The 22,697-nt window shown below is 43.7% G+C and overlaps 2 protein-coding genes across 13 annotated transcripts in view; one reads left to right on the forward strand and one right to left on the reverse strand.

Annotated features, from left to right (window-relative positions):
• The window catches only part of LOC135909729 (vasopressin V1a receptor-like), a 295,126-nt gene that overhangs the window by 132,105 nt on the left and 140,324 nt on the right, over nucleotides 1-22,697 (reverse strand). The window lies entirely within an intron of this gene.
• LOC135909767 (gonadotropin-releasing hormone II receptor-like) overlaps nucleotides 1-22,697 on the forward strand; it is a 37,754-nt gene that overhangs the window by 608 nt on the left and 14,449 nt on the right. The window lies entirely within an intron of this gene.

The following is a 22,697-nucleotide window of genomic DNA, read 5'->3' on the forward strand; positions in this document are numbered from 1 at the left end:
GTATATTGAGAGAATGGGAACATTCAACTCGGAGTTGTTTGGTCTTGTTATTAAAAATGAAGATTATACGGAGAAAAGTAATTCCTCAGGACTACGCGCATAAGCTGTCGTTAGCAGTAACTAGGAGCCACTGAACTGTTCCTTTGTTTTTTCTCCCTTTTGTGGTTTATGTTACTTAACGGTCGAGTTTGATTAACAGGGCTACAATTAGCCATAGACCCACTGAATTTTTTGTCTTGCGCTCATTCGCCAAGGATAGTCACGACCCTTGCTTAGACGGCACAAGTCATGAGAAGGACCTAGAACGTGGTGGTGGTGGTGGTGGTGGTGGTGGTGGTGGTGGTGGTGGTGGTGGTGGTGGTGGTGGTGGTGGTGGTGGTGGAAGTAAGGTTGAGGTTGCAGCTTAGCGCACGCGGAACTTTTCTGCAAGCAAGTAGTTGTCTCTCACGCAACGTTACTCACGATAAGTGAAACTTGACTTACCCCTCATTCCTCACAACTTGACGTTATCAGGGAATACGCAGCAAGAGTGCGCACTCGTTAGTGTGTCGTGGTCGATTTTAAAATAAAATATAAAATGTTTGTGACAACTACGGCGCAAGCGTCTGTATGCCGTTAAATTGCCGTATGAATAAAATGGTTATACAATATACCATGGTGAACTTTTGCTAAATGTTTGAGCCGAGCCCACCACGATAGCGGCCGTCATTCAATATCCAGACTACCACGAAAATGTGTTCTTCAGCGGCACAGAGCGGCGCGCTCTCCCACCACTTGCTTCTTAGTTTTGACTGTAGCCAAGCGTCGCGGGTTGTAGGTGTGCCTTTACAGAATACCCTGCTAGGTGTATTCCTTAGTGGACGTGTCCATTTCGCCTGTGCTGAAGTTCTGATTCGCTTGGTTGGGGCACGCGTCAGACAGAGACAGGCGCCCCCAGCCAATCAGCAGCAGACGCAATTGACATGTCCACTAGGTGGACACTCGCAGAATACACTCAGGTCACGGCTACGCTGACACTAAAAATCAAAGTGCCAGTGCAAATTATATTATTATCATCATCGTCATAACCATCACACTATTCTTATGTACACTGCTGTACGAAAGCCTCTCCCTGTGATCTCTAGTTACCCCGGATTTGCACTAGCTTATTCCAACTAGCACTTGAAAATTTCCTGATTTAATCATCCCACCTAATTTTCTGCCGTCCGTGACTGCGCTTCTTTTCCCTCGACATCCATTCTGTAACTTTAATGGTCCACCAGTTATCTGCGCTACGCATTACATGACCTGCCAGCTGCATTTCTTTCTCTTAATGTCAACTATAGTTTCGACTGTCGTCGTTCGCTCGCTGATCCACATCGCTCTCTTCCTGTCTCTTAACGTTACGCCTAACAGCTTTCGTTCCATCGCTCTTTTCGCAGTCCTAAACTTGTTCTCGAGCTTCTCTGTTGACCTCCAGGTTTCTGCCCCATATGTTAGCATCCGTAGGATGCAATGATTGTACGCTTTTCTTTTCAACGAAAGTGGTAAGCTTCCAGTCAGGCTTTGGTAATGCTTGCTGTACGCACTCCAACCCCCTTTTATTCTTCTGTAAACTTCGTTCTCATGCTTATATAACAATGGATAATTGCGCCAAAATACCTCGCACTTACGTCCGAATTAGGAAGCACTCAGTCTTGTAGCATGCCCCGCTTTGGTGACGCGTCAACCTGCGCTGTGAGCGTCTAACTTGGCCTTATTACGCACTCTAGAACTACAACCTCTGTAACGGCGGTTGAGAGTGCTGTCGCCTTGTGCTGAAAAAAAAATCAGAACGCCTAAAAAATGGTAAATAAAATAAAACGTTGAAGGTACGGTGCTATACTCAGTGTAGTTTTCCTTGTAGCGATATATATGCATGGCTCGAACAATACTTCTGAATCCGTAATGCTGTCCTCAAATATACATTTTCCAGTTCACCTGCACAGCGTTTTATTACTCTCTAGAAAAATTACGGATGCATACGCGTGAAGTCTATACTGCGTAGCAGACAATTTGTAAGCATTCATTTTCGTGATTCTGAAATAACTACATGCAACCCACGGGACAAGGACAGAGGGTTTAAGCGAGCGTGCTTCCTGCTTTTAGATGCGCTACAAGGTGACTCGGCACATGCGTCAAAAATCACACGGGTTGACGACGTGTTTCGTTGAATTGAGTTGAATTTTGGGAATCTTGGATGAGGAAAAGGGCATGTGCAGCATATCGCACTCTTCAGGATGTGGTTTAAATATATGCGGGTGGAGGTGGAGGATCATTTCTGCGGTGTGCAATGCATGTGAAGTGAAACACTTCGCCAAATCGACACCTAGTGAGCCGTATACCCACACACCAGCTGAATGTAGTTTCTCTTTCCTGGTTTCACTTCCACGTTATTAAACGTGCCCCAGCAAACACCGTAGGAAAACAGCGGTAGCGCGTTTCAAGCGAAACCTGCCAGCAGCGTAGAGTGTCTGCCCAACCGAGAAGCGATTCCGGCATCCCGCGGTGTCCCCCTGGCAACAGGTGGCCGATGATGAACGCACATGGAATGCAATCGACAATGTGCAGTTCAATGCTATGGCTCTGTGTATTGTTTTTGCACTCTTCGAAATATCCGAAATGCAACTGCCAGTGATTTACATGACTCGCATATGTTTGTTTAAAATAATCATCTTGAGTGGTAACTTCAATGAAAATGAAGATAGGCTACCACATATTATTAGCATGTAGGTGCGCGGAGCGGACCCGATTTCCCAGCACCTAAAGTTCCCCTTTTCTCTTTAATGAATCGAAGCGCTCTTTCGATGCTCAAATATTAATGTCACCACCGCTACAACGGAAGGTTTTATGACGTTAGTCATTGACTTCTTGGCACATTGGCACGTGCTTTTTCTTTTTCGAGTTCTCGCTTTCGGCACAGCAGAATACCGTGTGCGAACTTCAGTATGTAGCCTGCCATTTCACCCAAATGGCCAGAGCCTTTCATATAATACACAAGTAATGGAAAAACAACCCTGCCAACAAGATCCACAATTTGATAAATCCCTTTATGCTATCGATAAGTACATATAATCCAGGCGATGGAGTCTTTTCTCTTTTCATAAATCTTTGTCATCATTGTATCGCTCACATAGCGAAGCCATACATAAGTTAAATGGAAAGAAAAAACATTGTTCGCATTGCACAGTTGATGCTGGTGCCGCTGCATCTTGTCAGAGTACTTTTTTTTTCTGACTTATTCTTACATTCTTGTGGCTGCCGTGGTGGCGTAGGGGCTTTAATGTTGTGCTGCAAAGCCCAAGGCCACGGGATCAAATCCCGGCCTTGTGGTTGGGATTGTGGTTTTGGCACGTAAAACCCCAAAATTTATCTATTGAACAAGATGTTCTCAGTGGTGTGCGCTGAGTACATCTTAGATGTCTTTGAGAATTTTATTTCACATTATTAATTCCTTACCTTGTATGTAAAGAGTAAACCAAAAGTGAAAAGAACTGCGGAAGTTTTCAAATTGATGAGTGGTACTTTGGGATGAATCGTTTGCGCTCAGCAGGCTCACAATAGCTCCTTGCGGATGAATAATGGTGACGCCATGAGCTAAACGTTTTCAATTACAGAAAGATTTACTTTGTCGCATTCTCTTTTCGCTGCCGCGAGCATTTGAGTAATGTTTTGTTGACGCAGATGAACGAGGTTTCATTGAAAGCTCCGTGTTTGCCACCGGGGGAACAATGTCATCCAAGTTTGCGGCACTTATAGAACTTGGCAGCCTTTCACCAAAAACGCGTTTCTTTCTTTTTTTTTTATACTATAGGAAGCCGAAGTGCGGGCAGGTTTGGGAATCCCAGCTTCGCGCATTTAATTGCATTCCTTCCATAACCAGAAAAATAGAGTGCGAAGTGCTGGCTCTCCCTTGAATACTTTATCCTTTTGGGGGGGTTTTTGTTCTCACTGCTTAATTTATCTTCCTGAACGCGCTTCGAGATGATATACGCGCTCTTTTGTTCTGCGTGAATTTTGCATTCTCCCCCGGTTCAGGCGAACTTGCCCTTCACTGACTTTGCTTTTCATCGCACCCTTCTATATTCTGTGGCATTTAAATTCCCGCGCGTGACTTAAACTGCCGTTGAATATCAGACGGCTTAAGTTTAGTGCACGCATCGGTCTTGCGTACGTAAGACGCTAGCGAGGTCGAGACTGCGCATGTGCTGAACGTGAAAGAGATGCGTGCGGCTGCGCACGCGAGCGATGCGCACGCAAGAACCCCGCCGTTGCGTTTGGCCAGCTAGAGCGGGCCATGCCGGCGGCTCTCTCGTGAGATCTCGACCTGCTGAGGACACAACGGACAAGATGGCCGCGAGCGACAGCAGCATGGCAGATACGGCAGCTGATAAGAAAAGTCGAGTGCATTTTGGCGTCGCACAATTCATTTAGAGGTTCTCGCTTACGTGAGAAATTTGAACCCGTTCGCGGACCCGGTGCAGCGGAGCGTTATCGCCTCTAATTTGCAGGAAATTATCGGGATGCCGTTTAACACCCGCAACGTAGGCAATCGAACCGAGCAAAACCGAGCCGAGCATCGAACCGAGCAATCGAACGCGGCAAAAGAAGTAGCCGCGCATCAGCTAGTTCGCTGAGGTCTTCTTTCTTGAAGAGGAATTATTGTCGAAACAATGTAACATTCAATACGCTCCACATCGAGGAGTCCATTGGCGCAGCAGTACGAGAGCAGCTCTGTTTCGCGGTCGCGTCTCATGCGACATTCGATATCGTCGAGGCTACTGTCGCCCTTCAAAACCAACCGCTACAGTTCATGATTTAGTATAGCGTATCCAAGGCTCGTTGTCACGCCTGGGAACGTAAGATGAATTTTAAAAAGCCCTGTCAGCTGTATTGATTGATTGATTGATTGATTGATTGATTGATTGATTGATTGATTGATTGATTGATTGATTGATTGATTGATTGATTGATTGATTGATTGATTGATTGATTGATTGATTGATTGATTGATTGATTGATTGATTGATTGGGACGCACTTGGGGAGAAGTCATGAATCCCTCGCTATCTGTGTTAGCAGCGACAATGAAATTTATCTTTCTTGATAACGAAAGCCCGCATTTGCAAAGAGCTCTTACGCTAGAATAATTCGCAAGAGAAAATTGCAGCCGATCCTGGCTCTGCACATGTCAATAGCGAAGGCAGCCAGCCGATGGCAAAGAGCACCTGTGAACAAAATGTTTGTGAATACCACTCCTGGACTCGCATTCAGAAAAAAACTTCTTACGCTATGTATGTTCGTAGGAGCTAATACCAGCTACTCATGAAGTTGGGCATATCATTAGCTAAGGCGGTCGACCAATGACAAGAGTACTTACGAATGAAAGGCTCAGTGAATTCGGCCCAGACAAAACCACCTTTAAAGCGTCGCGGCGCCCGCTGTCTTTTCAACCACTGGCTGTGATCCCTCTTTATGGACAACTCTCGAACCGTGAAGCCAATTCTGTGCAATAGTTGAATTTTGTTTATTTAATTACTTTTTCTCAAAGTGCGTGACTCGATCTGAGGAAAATCTGTCTCTGGAAGTTTGCTGCGGTCAACGCGCGTGTCGCGACAGAACTCGTCCGCTGCTCCCCCTCGGGAGTCGAATAAGTTCAGGCGAACGATCCTCACTGCCTTACACGATCCATACAGCGCGTCTGCGCTGTCATCGCTCACTCCATTACTCTTTTTCTTCTGACGTCGACGAGAGAGCGTTTATTCCTAGAGAGCAGCGATGGTCGGGCCGGGTGGCCGTGAAACACAAAATGAGTGCATGCGCTCTGCTTTCTTTTGTGTTATTTTCTACAGGACGAAAGGAAAACGGGGGAATAGCTTAGCACAGGGAGGACGCAGATAGGACCGAGAAAAGGGTTCTTTAGAAGGACGCTATAACGAAATTCCAGGTTAAGCTGGAAGGGGTAATTACATTTCAGAATGAAAAAAACGAAAACTAAGTATCAGGATTGTATACATTGAATATAATTAAATACGGGTATTACAGACTTTTAAGTTAGCGGGAAGAAAGCATTCCATTACGTTTCCGTTGCGAACCTTTTAAAGCGGTTTTAAATTTTGTTGCAGTTGTCCACTTTAACGTAAGGGACGGAGGATACAACGTTCTATAACGACGCATTCTAAAGCAATGGGCTACCATTACAGTAAGGAAATAAAAAAAGCTCAGCTGTAAGCTTGAACTTGTTGCTTGACTTTTATCAATATGGGAAAATGAAAGAAAATCCCTTCGTTAAAAGTTCTGTCGGCACTGACGGAAGGATGAAGAAAGGAATACATCGAGGCATCAACGGTGCAAACCAACGGAGCATTTTAAAGGTTTCCTGATGTTTTCAGTATTTCCTTTTTATTTTGTTCGTTATGAAAAAAAAAAACTGAGAATGTTATCGACGATTACCCTAAGCTTGCGAATACGGGAAACGCTAGAGCAGGGTGCTGAATTTATTGTCGGAAAAGAGAGGCATTACTTTTGTGGCATACACTCTGGAAGTATTTAGTCTGCAATAACAACGATTAATAAAAAAAGAAATTTGCCTTTACGGGAGGTATGTACTACAAAACAGAAATTTTGCTTTAGCGTTTTATAACCGCATCATTCCGCTAACGTTCAGAAATTATTCTTTCAAAGAAATAACTATTTTGAGCATACTATTTATGCAAAACGCCGGTACACGTCTAATACCTCTTTTCTTTGTTAGCCGCTCGATTTATGGCATAAACATTAATAATATATTTTCGTGCGTGCAACGCACACCAAAATTTCAGAGCATTTTATTTTTATTTATACAATACTGCGGACCCATGGACCAAGCAGGGTGGTCGATACTAATACAAAAGAAACACAAAAGAAACAGCAACAAAAAAGCAACAATAATACAGGCTCAGAAAGGTTATTTCATAGTTTGATCACTTGCTTTGATAAGGCAGTTCCATTCACTAATGGTTCTCGGGAAATAAGAAAACTTAAATAGGTCTGTGCAAGCAAAATATGGGGTTAGGGCGTTTTCATTGTAGTGTCGGGTGGGCCTGCTAGTTAAGCGTGAAAAATATGTTGATGCATCCAGCGCTAGTTTGTTTTCCAAGAGTTGGGAAGGAAATTCTAATCTAAATTTTTGCCTTCGTGCCTGAAATAGGGGAATGCCATTTGCTTCTATTAAATATATAATAGATAGTAGATATTGTAGTAGATAAATTTTGTCCGCTTTATATGTATAGTTAAGCACAGTTCACAGAATTGGGATAATGTTTTATCTTACTAATCTACACAGTTGTAAACTTGATACTCGAAGTTTATCTTAAAATAAAAAATTTGAAACGATTCGAGTTAAGAGAATTGACGGTATAAATGAAAAATTTGCTTCTTACAGTAACTTCTTTTAAACCCCACGAACGTAATCTGCACCGAACCAGTCTAGTTCGGTGCAGAGATGGTACCGAGGAGCGTTTCTTCCTTTCTCATCACTATGGGTATAGGAGTCCCCAAGGTAAATGTTCTGCTTCAAAGGAAGCTTCAGGTCGGAGCCTACACCAATTTCCCATTCAACTACGTATAAAACACCTTGATGATTTCATGAGACAACTGCTAGACTGGTTTGAATGAAATTCGTTGCATTTGAGAGAGAAAGTAAAATTCTAGTGAGTCTATAAAGGAAAATATTGATTGTATATCTGGAATGATTACGAAAATTTCAGGAACTTGGCAAGTTTCAAAATATTGAAGCTTTGTATCTACAAATCTATAACTCTGCGCCGGAAACAGATACCGCATTTCTGTAGACTGCTTCTTTTAGAGCATTGAAAGCGGACAAGTGTGATATAATAATTTACAGCTTACATAGAGCGGTTGCAAGGTTTACGAGGCGTTTGGAAAATTTATACCCACAAATCGATGCTACGATTAAAAGCGGTGTACATTAATAAATTTTGTGCGTTTTAGACATTTTAATAAGTACATATGTTCTGAGGCTTCTTTTTTCAACTTCGCAGTTTTAAACAACCCCCTTTTTTTAATTAGGGCCTAAATAAATACAATGCAATTCCTGCAGTTACTAAATTGTTAACTTTCTTCTTTTAAATTCAACAAAATTCATCAAAATCGGTGCAGTGGTGGCCGAGAAAAACGATTTCTCCCTTCCAATGTATTTACATAGGAGCTCCCCAGCGAAAGTTTGCTTTAAGCATAAACGTTCATGAATCTGCAGTTATTCAAAAATGCAAATGATGTCTAGAATTGCGTAAAGATGATCGCCACTTTCTGCTCGTCATATCGGTTCTCTAATATGCGGTATATTCAGCCGGCATGAACCTTATATACACAAACACACACACACAACGCTTTCTTTGCAGAAGCGCTGCGATATTAAAGCGAAGGCTCCGCGACGTTGGTTGCTTCGGAGGCTAAACACTTGCCCTTGTCGTCTACTTGGCGTTGCTCTTTCGACGCCGACCACGGCTGGAAGTGCGATACACATTCGGAGAGATTACGGATATTAATTTGCGTCGCCCGTGCCGGCTTTCTAAGTAGACCTTTCGCAGGCTACGCGAAGAACTGGAGGAGACTCGAGTGCAAACGTACCAGAGGTCATTCCACACGCAGGAAGGAATTGCACGCTGCAGTTCATCGCCGTCCGCCTGCAGCTTCCAGAGGTTGGTCGGAAGCGAAGCCGGAATGCCCTAGATCTCTGCTGCCGGCACCGTCCACGAAGTTGCTCTCACAATTACTGTGTTGACCGGTAGAAGTGCTGGGTCAGCTTTACCGTGGCCTCCGCTTCAAAGCTAAGCCAGTCTGGATGAGATATTTGCATGGTTAGATCGAATTCCTGCAGTGCTATCGCCAGCGTGAATAGCTCGCAGATCGCCATTCAGCAATCAGAAGGGCTCAACCTAGGCTGGTCCAGCGCTTCCTTCATTCGGCTGATAAAACTGTACAGTCAGGACGGGAAGGTATTGTGGACACCCCTTATTTGGCTACCCTTTTTGCTCTAGTTCGGGGGTGCCGCACTTTCCTCCTCAATTTCACGGCACAGCGCTCACCGTCAGCACCACGCCATTCGATGTTACTTCGCACAGGCAATGCAGGGCTCGTATATCGTAATGTTCGATTTCAAGTTCCATTGCTTCTATCATGCGACGCGCCGTGAAGCAGATCGCAGGGATATCGGCAGCGCGGCGACGAGCGAGTGATGTTCGAACGGATGACAAAGGGCGAAAAAAGAAGGAAAATTCATATAGTCGGCTAGTAAAGGTGGCCTTAAGAAGCAGTTTACGGTTTTGTTGCGCTGGCTACTTAGGAAGTGCTGGCAATGCATTCCTAGTGCGTGGATCATGCAAGCTTGTGGTGGCAGAAGACAGCGCTGCGCTCTGCCAACTCATTTACGTTTGCGACACCACCTGTCGGCTGAGAATGAAAAAGAATGACATTAAGAAATTACTTCAAGCATTGCGTAAACGCCCTGCACCGCACGTTTATGCTTTATTACTTGCCATATAATATTTAATTGATATTTTATATTTAATTAGCAAGCAGAAACATCATGCAGTTCCTCCATTAGCTCTTCATATGATGACGTACACTTCAAAGGGTGCACCCTCCCGTCCTTTGGTCGCGTCCTCCCCTTGTTCCACCTCCGGCTTGGGGGTGTTCCCATTTAGCGACGTGAGCGGCGAAGTGAACGGTGAACGGCGAAGCCACTACGCAACCACAGCGGGTAAAGCGCCTCTATTGTCTGGCTTTGACATCTTTCTTACTTTTTTTTCGCACATCATAGGTTACATGCGCATGCGTTTGCGCCCTCCAAACTGTCATTAACATGTACCAACTCGCCCAGCAAAAAGCTCTGCCTAGTGCGCGCATAGAAATCCTGCAAACTGCGTTACTTTTGTTGTGAACTTCCTTCGCAAATGATTTAAGCAGATAAACTATAAAGAAGTGCAAGCTTCGCATATGTATGGAAATCTGAGCAAATGATACATCAAAGCCAGCGAATGCAAGCAAGTTGAAATACTCTGTTTGCTGGCTCTTCATAGTGATGATTCTTCACCCACGTCCTGGTCATAATGGCCGCTTCGGGCCTTCCACGCAGCCGGCGTTGCTGGAATACGCCGTCAACTTCACCCGCCGCACCCATACAAACTGCTATTTGTCTTTTAACGTGGAGCCGGTGAAAGGCGACGTGAGAACGAAACGGTATGGATTACTGATTTTAAAAGAATCACCGATGATTACGGCACTCTCTACTGCGAATTTTGAGCGCAGCTTTTCAGGTATTTTGAGTTCGCGATATAATTTGGCAAAGAATTTGATTCTGAACGACAGGGTCTTCTCGGCGGCTGCGCTGAGCCTCTGCTGTTAAGAATGGCGAGCTGCGAAACAAGATTGCCACACAGTTACGACAGGGCGACACGACGCGCACCTCTCCCTCTCCGTCGCTGCAGCTGGGAGGCGTTCGAAGAAGCGGCCTTTGCGCTGGAATCCGCCGCCTTCCTCCAGCCCCTTCGACATTGTGACGGAACTAGTTCGGTGCGTGAACAATGATTCCGGAGTTCCCCAACGCGGAGCTGATTTGACACGCATGGACAAGCTGCCGTGGGGACGACGTATTTTGGTGCGTCTCACGCTTCGGCGTGGCGCAAAACAACGAGCGACCCTCGATCGGCACAGATAATTCCCGGAACGGCACCCCGCCAACGCCGTCGTTTGGGCTTCGGAATGTGTGTGCCTTTGTGTCTGTAAACTGATCTGCAGAGCAGCGGCGAGTTGGTGATGAGTAAACGAACAGTCGCCGCGTCGTATGACCGGCGGATCGAGTGTATAAAAACTGTGGTTGTGCGAATGCTGAGGACACTTCTCTTGAGCAGTCATGTTAGACTGATTCACTTCTCTCATGCAGTCATGTTGGACTGATACTCTTTTTCTCAAGCAGTCATGTTAGACTGATTTAATTTCTGTAAATAAACCCTTTTCCTCGTTCTCGATGAGAAACAGTTCTTCACTTCATCAACGATCTCAGCGTAAATAAGTTGGACGACGGCATGGGCCAGCTACCTTCGAATTCATGCCGTACTCCAATCTTGGCAAAGGACCACGGACGATGGGATTGAGCCCCCAATCCTGACACTGCTCGTACAACTCGTTTAACAGCAGCGGCAGACGAAGCATTTCCACCGGTTGCGTCGCTCATAGTTCAAGAAGAAAGCGTGAATACGAGAATGCGTGCTTCGCGCGAAGTGAATTCTCTAGCGGCGGTGGCACAGGCGAAGTAACGCATGAGCAGTGAGTCCGAAGCCCACGCCAACGCTTTGTTTCCATATATGGTATCGGTGGACCCAATCGTCGCATGCTTGGTCGCCGCCATGGAGCATATCTCGTGCGGCACTGCGCTTTCCTCCTCACTTTTCCGCCATACTCTCCTCCTCCGCTTTCCGCCTCGTCCTTCCGTTGCACTCTCATCCTCCACTTTCCTCCTCGCGCTACCCTCACTCTCGCCGTCTTCCATGCCCCGCTACGCTCCACGTTCGCTCTTTCATTCATCGATGTGTTCGCTCGCTGGGTTACGCCGAGGACGCCGACGCTCAACGCAGGAACGGGCGCTTAAGAGCTGCGCTGTAAAACGCGGAAAGAAGTTGTCTATTCGAGTGACGTATTCAGTGGCAACACACTTTACACACTTTGGCACATTATATACAAGAGTCATAAAGCATCAATGTAAACACTCCTTAATACCATCTATAAATAATAAATGTAACTGCCCGCGTTCCTTAAATAAAGCGGCGATTGTTCTTGCGAAAGGCGAGCTCCGACCTCCATATTGATGTATGCTTTGGAAGACGCTGAATGCCATGACAACGAATTGCGTTAATGGTCAGAAATGTGCCGTTCGGTGTAAACAAAGAGCTCGAGGCAGTAAAGCAGACTGGCGCTATCACTATAACGAATGGCGATGAATAGGGGCACGATGGCACCCGTACCCGGTTGTCATATAATCCACGAATATAACGCTCTTTCTAGGTCATAATGCAATGGCGCCTAAATAAAGCGAACAATTTTTATTCAGCCGCGTAGGACAGGCACTAGCAAGCAACATGGCATCGCTTGTTTTACTGTGTCCGACTGCTTGAATTGGACTTTCCTCAGAGTGTACAGATGTTTGAGGGGCGTCGTGAAATTGCTTGCATAAGCGCTTACTGAGAAAAAGAGTGCAGCGGCAAACAACGATGCGACCCGTGCATATTGCGACGTCTTCGCCGACACGCCTGCTCAGCACAAGCGTTTTGTTTGCATATGCTGTGACCGATTGAATGCATGCTTTTCGAGGACAGGTTCCTGGACCTTAGATTGCACCAGCCAAGACGCGCGTGCCCTGGCTTTGTTGGTTTGTTTGTTTTTCAAAGCAAAACTTTCTTCGCCTACACAATCCCGGTTTCGCGTTCGTTGGTCGATTTATCGCTGAATATGAATGCATATATATATATATATATATATATATATATATATATATATATATATATATATATATATATATATATATATATATATATATATATATATATATATATGTTTGAATGAATACAATAAAGAATGTTTATATATAAAGAATAAACACGATGTACGTGGTAACACGTTCTTTTTTACTGTCGAACGCTTCGGCTGGCGGACCAGCCTGCGTCAGAGTGACATGTAACAAGGCATTCACAGCCTTCTTGCACATTTCTAAAATGTTGGTGCACATACGCGAAATGATTCGGCAGTAAATTGATGCGGATATACATTAAAGCTACACCAACTGCAAACATGCACAATGCGCGAAGTAAGGATGCCATTAATCACCACAAGAGCATGAACTTGTGAGAAGCAGAACTGTGATACGAGTTATACATGATATGATATGTTCATTAGAACAACATTATGTGCACATGACAAAATAGACAAGTGCACAAAGCTATTGAATGGGGAACAATACAAAAGTATGTACAATGCGCTGTGGGAAAAGTTAGAAAAGCACTGAATGAGACGCAATAAAATCACGTTAAGTAGTGGAGGGCAGACTAGTGCGTACGCTTGTGTGTTCGCTAATGCCCGACCTTACAGTGTTAAACTTGTAGATGAGGAAAAATTCGCGGATTTACTGGGTATGGTGCGAGCTAAAACCAGATGCCAATACAGTTGCATTAATTTTATCAAAGGAGTGACCAAGCATCATCACATGTTTTGGTAGGGTCAATTTTGGAAGTGTTTTGGCTTAAGACTCGTGGTTATTAAATCGCGTACTAGGCGACATTTCTGTTTGCCCAGTACATTGCATGTTATATCAATATCACATTCAAGCATACATACTACGTCGTGATTGTCTCAATATAGTCTCTAGTCTCTAGTCTCTCTATAGTCTCTAGTCTCTAGTCTCTAGTCTCTTACCAAGACATCACACAACACTACAAGCTAACCCGCAGAACATATGCACCCCCACACAAGTCACTACCTAGAGAGCAGGAGCGATTCCTCCGAGCTCTACAGGTCAATACATTCCCCCACCCAACCAGAAATCACCTCATAGACCCTACAAAATTCTCTCCGCAATGCCGCTTCTGCGCAGAGCCCGGGTCCCTCAGGCACATAGTAGGGGGTTGCAGAGCGGCACCATTAAATCATCCGAACCCTTACCCCACTAACGAGCTTTGGGAGAGAGCCTTGGCCAGCTCCGACCTCGAGGATCAGCAACGGCTGATTGCGAGGGCCCAGGACGCGGCCCGAGCTCAAGGCATCCTGGAATGAGGACGCCTCTCCCTAGCTGCATTTACCTAATAAAAATGTTTATTCTCTCTCTCTCTGTCTCAATATAGATTGTCCCTGATTTTTACTTGAAATCCAGTTGATGAGCTGGTGATAATTTGCGTAGTTAGTATGTTATACACACAACTATATCTAGCATTGATGCCATCCAAGTAGCGTAAGCGTATACATTAGCCATTTGCCCTTTCCCAGAGAGAGAGAGGGAGAGATTGTGAATAGGAAAGACGTGCTTTTTTCTGCAACCCTTTAGGGAGCATGACTCAGCGTCTTCCTCCCAAAGTTCCCCTACCACGTGGCCCCTTGCGGAAGAAGCGGTGTTTTGCGTCCACCGCCAAGGCCGTGGGTACTGGCACTGGCTAACACTGCCAGTGTTAACTCTAATATATATATATATATATATATATATATATATATATATATATATATATATATATATATATATACCCAAGAAATCGGGCGGACAAACGGCGCCGTGGTAGCTCACTTGGTAAGATCATCTCGCGCGTAATGCGCAGACGCGGCTTCGTATTCCACGAGCGGCTAGTTGTTCTTTCGTCCACTTTTATTTTCATTTATTTAAAGTTTATCTATAGAACAAAAACTACAAAATAGATTGCAAAAGAAATAACAGAAATATTGCTTGGATCATTTAGCAGCCCATTTTACTAAGATGTGCTAATTACCTTTTCATTTATCAACGTTAGGCTGCAATGCTAATTGGAGGTTTGCGCGTAATGGCGAAATTATGGTAAATCGGTTTTTAAAACGAATTAAAAGCTCTTATTTAAAGCACGCCGGCTCGAAGGGTTCCGACGCTTGTAGTGTCAGCGCCAAATCACGATTATAGCTACAAGCGTACAATAGGCTCTAGACTAAAATACGGGTCGGTCCCGAAGGTGCACTCTACATATGCGGGTTGGTCCCAAACCAGGTGCATAAGCGGAAAAAATGAAGTATGTTGGAGTTCTTGACATTGTCTGACCGGTCTTACCATGGGGGGGGGGGGGGGGGGGGTATTGCTGCCTCGTGTCGTGTCGCCTCCATGAATGGTTAGATCAATAAAATAATAAATAAATTATGGGGTCTTTAGTTGATCGCGAGGCACGCCGTAATGAGGAGCTCCGCACTAATTTTGACCACCAGCAGTTCTTCAGCTTGTATCCAATGCACGGTACACGGGCGTTGCTGCATTTGATCCCAATATAAATGTGGCCGCCGTCGCCGGGATTCGATCCCGCGTCCTCGTGCTTGGTTACGCAACGCCATAGCCACTACGCCACTCCGGCGGATTACAGTTAGAACAGTTTGTGAAGACGTGAAGCAAGATTCTAAACCTTTCCATCGCTTTCAAAGCTTGTTACTAGTATTTATTATTATTATTATTATTTAACAGAAAAAACGCGAAGTAAACGGTGGCAACTTATGACGTTTTTCTAGGGAACGCCGCTGCGTGATTTGTCGCGTTTGTAAACAACTTGCAGAGGCCACGGGGAGCACGGCCACTCGTAGTGCTCGCAGAAGCTCTAGAGCTGACAATTCTGTGCAAGAAAAGGATTTTTAGTCTATTCATCGCTTCGGCAGGGCCAGACTTTCCAAAGAGCTCAACAGATGAGATAGTGCCACTTAGCACCAAATCCTGACGGTCAGTGGATTGTTGACCATACAATATAACGATTTTTTCCTTTTACTTCAGAAGGCTGAACTTTTAATGCAAGGAAATATACTAACTTAAAGATTTAAAATCCCTGCCGGCAGAAAAACAGCCTGAACACGCACAAAAGAGATAGAAAAAACATGATTAGGCACGCAAGCCAAGCTGGTGGGCTGCCATCCTTGATCCCGGGGCTACGATGTTCGTGCCATCAAGCCCGTTAAACTTGTCCCCAAGAGTATCATATCACGGTCGGCCGGTCAGAGAGCCTTTATCTGGAGCGCTTGCGCTTTAAGCTGCACTGCAAGCTCGGCAATGAATCCCAGCGGGCTTATGGACAAGACCCGCTTCGCTCAGCCTGCGTTCTGGCGTCGAGATTGGTCACAAAACAACGGGGTGAGCGGCACTTGGTTCGGGAGAGATAACTGGCCGGGTAAGATGCCGAGACGTGCCGGCCACGAGGGTCGTGGTGGGATGATGAAGAGGGGTACGAACGAGGGTCAGGTTCCTCTCCTCACCATCCCCCGTCTCCTGCCAAATGTGGTCGACACTGTATAAAAGGCGTAGTTCTCCCTTGCCAGTTTGCCACTAAAACAACTGGCTGTTGTGCAACTTTGGCCGTTTTCCATCTTACCAATACGCTAACACACGTTAGTTTCCTTCCTCGCACAGCTAGCACCCCTAGTGATAGGTTTTGTGGTGTCATTTCCCTTATAAAATTTTTACTGTGTCATTTTACTGCTTCTACTTCTTCTAACGCTAATTTCCTTCGTCTTCCTCTAATTGTTTAAAATTTATTATTGCTACAACAAGAACAACAATCACAACAACGACAGCTACTACTACTACTACTACTACTACTACTACTACTACTACTACTACTACTACTACTACTACTACTACTACTACTACTACTACTACCACTACTAGTACTGCTAATACTACTACTACTACTACTACTACTACTACTACTACTACTACTACTACTACTACTACTACTACTAGTACTGCTGCTGCTACTACTACTACTACTACTACTACTACTACTACTACTACTTCTACTACTACTACTACTACTTCTACTACTACTACTACTACTACTACTACTACTACTACTACTACTACTACTACTACTATTTTTCTTCGTCTTCCTCTAAACTGTTCTTATTTTCGTTTGTCTTTCTTAAGTCCACTGCAAGAGAAAAACCTGTAAACGTTTTCTCCATTTACCACTGTCCTCCTAGAGCAAAGTATACTTAATGCTTGCATGTTTTCTAGTTTCCACTCCATCTAATCGTGTGCCGTCCTCAACCGTATTTCCAATTCATTGCAACCCACTCGGTAACTTGGCCGATGCTGCTTTCATGTAGACGTGTGTCATAAGGCTCCGCGTGTGAATGCGCTAGAAATAAGGTGACACTTGTGTTCTAGGCCTAACACCTGCCCAAATTCATTTCTTGGTATTAAAATCAACGAGCTACTCGAGTTTGGCATTAGGTGACCTAATGACCTAATTAGGTGACCTTGCTTCTTGTAATCTCAACCATACACAACCAACTATTAATGTTTGCTCTCTTACGCACACTGTCACCCTCCTGTCATTTATAGTTACGCCTGCCACTTTTTTCTCAATCGCTGGCTCTACATTATTTAGCTTCCTACAAAATATTTACTTATCTTCCTGGTTGAGGGTCATGCCGGTCATTAATCAGGGATGATATAAATTCCGCCGTCACTTTATGGGCACCTCAATAATTCTGCGAGCGAATTTATGGTTAGATCAAGCTAACGACATTTGTGATGTCGTACAGACTTATCGGTATCGAATGGAGGCAGTGTCGCACGTGCAGGCGCCAGGTGGCTGCCCTCAAGTCGCTCAACGTTCAACGGCGGACCTCTACCGTAGGTAACTTGTAGAACCGGATTTTTGTTGTAGCGCATTTATTTCACGTCATTGCATCTTCATTATTAAGTGATGATAGCTACCGGTGAGCAGCATTCATATTAAAAACCACCAATTTCCAGAAAAATACAAATCGGCTAAATATTCAGCAGCTGGACGGCAAAAGCGCAGACGAACGCTAGTCAAACCTTGCCACGTTGACTTCAACTGTCGTTCGACGCGCACGGCGCCTCATTGATGTTTACACTGACCATGAAGTTAAGTTTGTGCATTAAGTATTTCCTAAGTACGCCGAGTTTCTTTAATAAAGATGTTTTACTCTACTTTTCTTAACTACGTAGTTCACAGTGAAGTTTTAAATATTCTGGAATTCCCGTCAGCCATGCGGCGGTACTTGCACACGTCACGATTTCATAAAAGAATGAGGATAAATCACTCCACAGTCAAAAGATGCATTCTTTGTCCGTGTCTTTCAATATAGGCTCTATAATAATAATAATAATAATAATAATAATAATAATAATAATAATAATAATAATAATAATAATAATAATAATAATAATAATAATAATAATAATAATAATAATAACCATATTATTATTATTATTATTATTATTATTATTATTATTATTATTATTATTATTATTATTATTATTATTATTATTATTATTATTATTATTATTATTATTATTATTATTATTATTATTATTATTATTATTATTATTATTATTATTATTATTATTATTATTATTATTATTATTATTATTATTATTATTATTAACTAACAACTATAGATGCGCCCGTTTTTCTGCATGTTCACGGCTGTTTTCCCTGTCGGTGCGTGCCTGTCACCTATGTGAATTCGGTAAAATACTTGGGTGTCTTCTTCGACAGTGATATGTCTTGGCACAGCCAGTTATCACATGTTTGTGGTAAGCTTCGGAGCGCGGCCTGGTTGTTTTTCCATATAAAATCCATTGTTCCTTTTCACATAAAGAAGAATATTGCGCATGCTCTGGTGTACAGTATTCTCAGATATGGGATTACTGTTTTTGCTTTTTGCTCAGCCAGATGGCAAAACAGAGTTGACACTTTATTAAGAAACATACTAAGAAACATAGCATATAACGCCCCCTTTTCTGTGTCTGATAATATTTTCACAGCCCTTGGTCTTCCATGCTTTCGAACACTCTTTCTACAGACTGTAGTGGTGCAACATTTCTGGGACAGCAGTTTCAAAACACGTCATACAGCCTCCCGAAACCTGCGTAGTTCCATTCGTTTTAAGGTGCCGCGCTCTTCAACAAGGCATGGGGAAGCCAGGCGCTGTGTTTATGTTCCCCAAATTTTTAATGACTTACCAGAGGAAATGTTTTCCGCAACATCAAAAAAAATGCTAAAAATCATGGTTCACGCATTGTAACACGGTTCCTATATGCCTGAAAAATGTTCATGATCAGGCACGAATTGTTAAAATACTGTTCCTTGCTCTTTATTTTTCATTTCTTGTTGATGTTACTTTTCGTAACTTTTTGCACCTTGGTCACTATTGATTTCATGTTAGTATTGTGTTGATATATTGTGTTTATATATGTTCTTATTTTATGTTTTACTGCACGTCCGTCTGCCGACTTTGCCGGGCCAAGTCCCTCAAGCCACTAGAGGCTTTGACAGGCCCGTTTCATTGCCCTGTATACGTTATGTGCAATAAAAGATTATTATTATTATTATTATTATTATTATTATTATTATTATTATTATTATTATTATTATTATTATTATTATTATTATTATTATTATTATTATTATTATTATTACTATTATTATTATTATTATTATTCTCTCACACACACACACGCATGCCCACACATACACATTTTGTATTGCGATTTAAGGTAATTCCACGCAGCTGCGTTCACACTACGCATCCTGTGCGTGCCATCCAGGAACGTAGGTGGTCTTCCCCGCACTAGCTTTACTATTGCCGCCATGCACGCTTTACAGGAGAATAGATGAAAACAAATTTGAGTGTTCTTACCGTCAATGTCAGCGAATGTATCACAGCAAATTCATAACTGATACTTTCGGGAAGACTTAGTGGGGCGTCATCAAAATCACATATACTGATTGTGATATAAATCCTATATTTTCTGAAATGAGTGCTTTTTTTTTTTTAGAGCGTTTTAACGAGGGATAATAGGTGCCATTTCCGTAGTGCTAGTTTGACGACGGACGATTACGGCAAGTCGATGAAGACGAAAGCGAATGGCGTACTCTTTCAAAGTTGGCAGTGCAAGTTCCAGCGTCATCTAGCGGGATAGAACCAGGGAAGCTCTATCGCTCAACTAATAATGTGGGAGAGCCCACTAAGTCGCAGCTCTTGATGATCCGTTCTAAGAAGGCGGGAACATTTTCTCGACCAAAAGCGTGGGGAGGATCAAAGCGAAAATAGAGTTTCCGGGAAATATCACAGGTAGTTCGGGGAAAGCTTTTTTTAACTGTTTGAGTTCCGTTTTTATGTGTCGGTCGTTATAACTTTCAAGGATGTGATAGACGTCAGCTGTAATACAGCTGCCAGCCTCTCCAACGAACAGTGTCTTAGACGCGAGTGATATCGACCAAATCAGTGCCAGGGAAATTAGGAATGGCTGGGCAAACAGCAAAGAAATCCTGATTCATTGAATTCAGGAATAAATCAAAAAGAACTTTGTGACACATTTTCCGCCGGCTATTCTGACGCCGAGTTCAGTATTAAATCAGTATTATTACAGACGTCAGGGTGCAATAAACGATATTTTTACGCACGACAATGTATTCATAACACATCACAGTCGCTGAAGACCCGACAGTAGGAGAATCTTCAAATGAGAATAGCCTGGGCCAAAGGATAGCTATTGTTGCTATCCTTTGTTGTTGTTTAAATTTATGTGCAGGAGAGAGTGGCATTATGGGTGACGCCCGCGACTCTTTCTCTCTTAGGCAAACAGTACTTATAAATAATTCGCTGGCTAAAGGTACAAACGGGAGAAAAAAAACAGGGACAGCATTTAAGAAAGATAGCCTGGCAGAACAGGCGCAAGAAGAGATGCAATGTCCACATGAAATGTCCGAAAGCGCTAACGAAGAGTTCACATAAAGTTCAAATTGGCGCGTGGTTCGTCACAAGACAGGATTTACACATCGAGCAATGCCATTTAAGAATATCGGACAGTCACTTGTAGTTCAATTGTATGTCGAAGGAGTGCAGTGTACTATATAATATTATACAAGTTTACACCACAGGTTGCGACAAAGTCACGATCAAGCCCCCCCCCTCCCCGCCCACTTCACAAAAACACTAAAATACTGCGCATAACCACGGAACATAATTACTACGCTCTAGTAATTATCTGCAATTTTCGTCCCTTCGAAAAATTCATTTAAGGCACTCACGGTGTGTGTTTGAAGCTAAGTTGTTGGCTATGTCCTCAATATTTTCCCTAATGAGAGCGGCTGTTTGTTCAGAGCACATAATTTGTCTCGTAATTTTTTTTTCTATGCCGAGCATGAATATTGCAGTGCAAAAATAACTGTTCAATATTTTCTTCTGCCGAGAAAAAGCACACCGCATTTTTGGCTCGTCCTAGTCAATGTAACAAAAAAAATTTTCGTACGCTGTGCCTGTAGACGTCATCTGTGTATTGCTTTTTCTAGAGAACGTGTAACCATGTATAACCCTCTTGGTCATACAATATAGAGATAACGTTGGAGTAAATCTGGTGGTGCGTAGAATAGAATAGCGCCGCGTTTACAACTGCGTTGCATTACAACTGCGGAAACAACTTACAAGTCAGACTACCAACTTCGTGCAGTTAACTATGTCATTTTCAATAACATTTTCACTTACATCGATTTGTTGCCCGCAAAAAATACTTTCCCATAGGAAAAAAATAGAAAGGACACGTCCAATCTCGTAATATGCTTCGTCAGACCATTTCCGGTATTGGGAAGCATGCAAAATTCCGAACAAGACAGGGGAAAGAAAGCGAGCAATATACGAGGTGCTGAAGTATTTTTGAGGATAAAAGCCGGAATCCCGGAGCACAAATCGTGAGATCTCGGGACTTCGCTGAGCGGGCGATTTGAATGTGCTGCTGTTTTGCGCTGTCTCATCGCTCGCCTTCACAATGAGAGCTGACGAAAAAGCTCGGCCTGGTGAACGCGAGCAAAATAGTTCCGCACCGAACGAAAGGGACGGAGCCGTGATTAAAATTTCTCGCCCCTCTTCCCATTCAAACGCGCCACGTTTTGCATGACAAGTGCGAAAGAAAGGCGTCTTACACGCAAACTCATCACTGCGAGCCGGAACGTGGAATGTCAACAAATGCAAAAAAAAAGAACCCTCGCCCCCCACCGCTCTAGCCATTCTGGCTGCGCCTATTCGCGGCACCAGATTTTGCGTGCCAGCTACGCGTTTATTTTTTTACAAGCAAACCGCCAAGACAACAAACCCAGACACGTTCCTGCCCAAACATGCCACGTTAATAAATACCAAATGGTTCTTCGCATTAGTCTCTCAAGCTGTGCCTATATTCAACGCAGCCGGAAGCAAGACCGAGGAAAAAGGAAAGACGTCTCTACCCAAGCCTGTCACTCCAAAAGGGAACGAGGAACTTCCGATAAACAACGAAGGACTCTTCGCAGTAAAAACACTCACCACATTTAGAACGCCGAGTATGCGAGCACTCGTTCGCTGCTGGCAAACCACACGGGGCAGGACTAGAGAGAAAGAAATAAGCCTCTGCCCAAAACATGTCACTGCTCAAGGCAGAGCGAGGATCATCAATACACGACCGACGGGGAGCATTTGCGCGCCACTCGTTCCGGTTGTGGTCAAGCGAGTCAGTGAAGGCCGAAACGGGGGACGTCATTAACCTTGTTTTTCCCTCGGCGTTCATACGAAAGGAGTGAACGTGCATTCCAAGGACGTGACGGCTAGTGGAGATGCAGCGCTTACTCGTGAAAGACGAGGACATTCCTTTTTTTCTTTTTTTCCTTCGGGAAATCTTGTCAGGGTATACGCCCTAAACAAGTAAAATAAATGGCAACTCTGCGTAATCCCCTTGCTGCAAAATAATATCGGAGCAGCGATCACCCACTATAAGAAACTTTTTATTAGCGTAACTCGTCGTTCTGGCTGTAACTATCATGACATATGGTTGACACGTCTTCTCTTCTGAGAATTGTTGTTTCTTTTTTTCGATACTCCGGTATATGGAAAGAGGGGCATATTCCAGGTGGCGTT

The sequence above is a fragment of the Dermacentor albipictus genome, chromosome 1 (assembly GCF_038994185.2).
Source record: "Dermacentor albipictus isolate Rhodes 1998 colony chromosome 1, USDA_Dalb.pri_finalv2, whole genome shotgun sequence".
Taxonomy (NCBI): Eukaryota; Metazoa; Arthropoda; class Arachnida; order Ixodida; family Ixodidae; genus Dermacentor; species Dermacentor albipictus.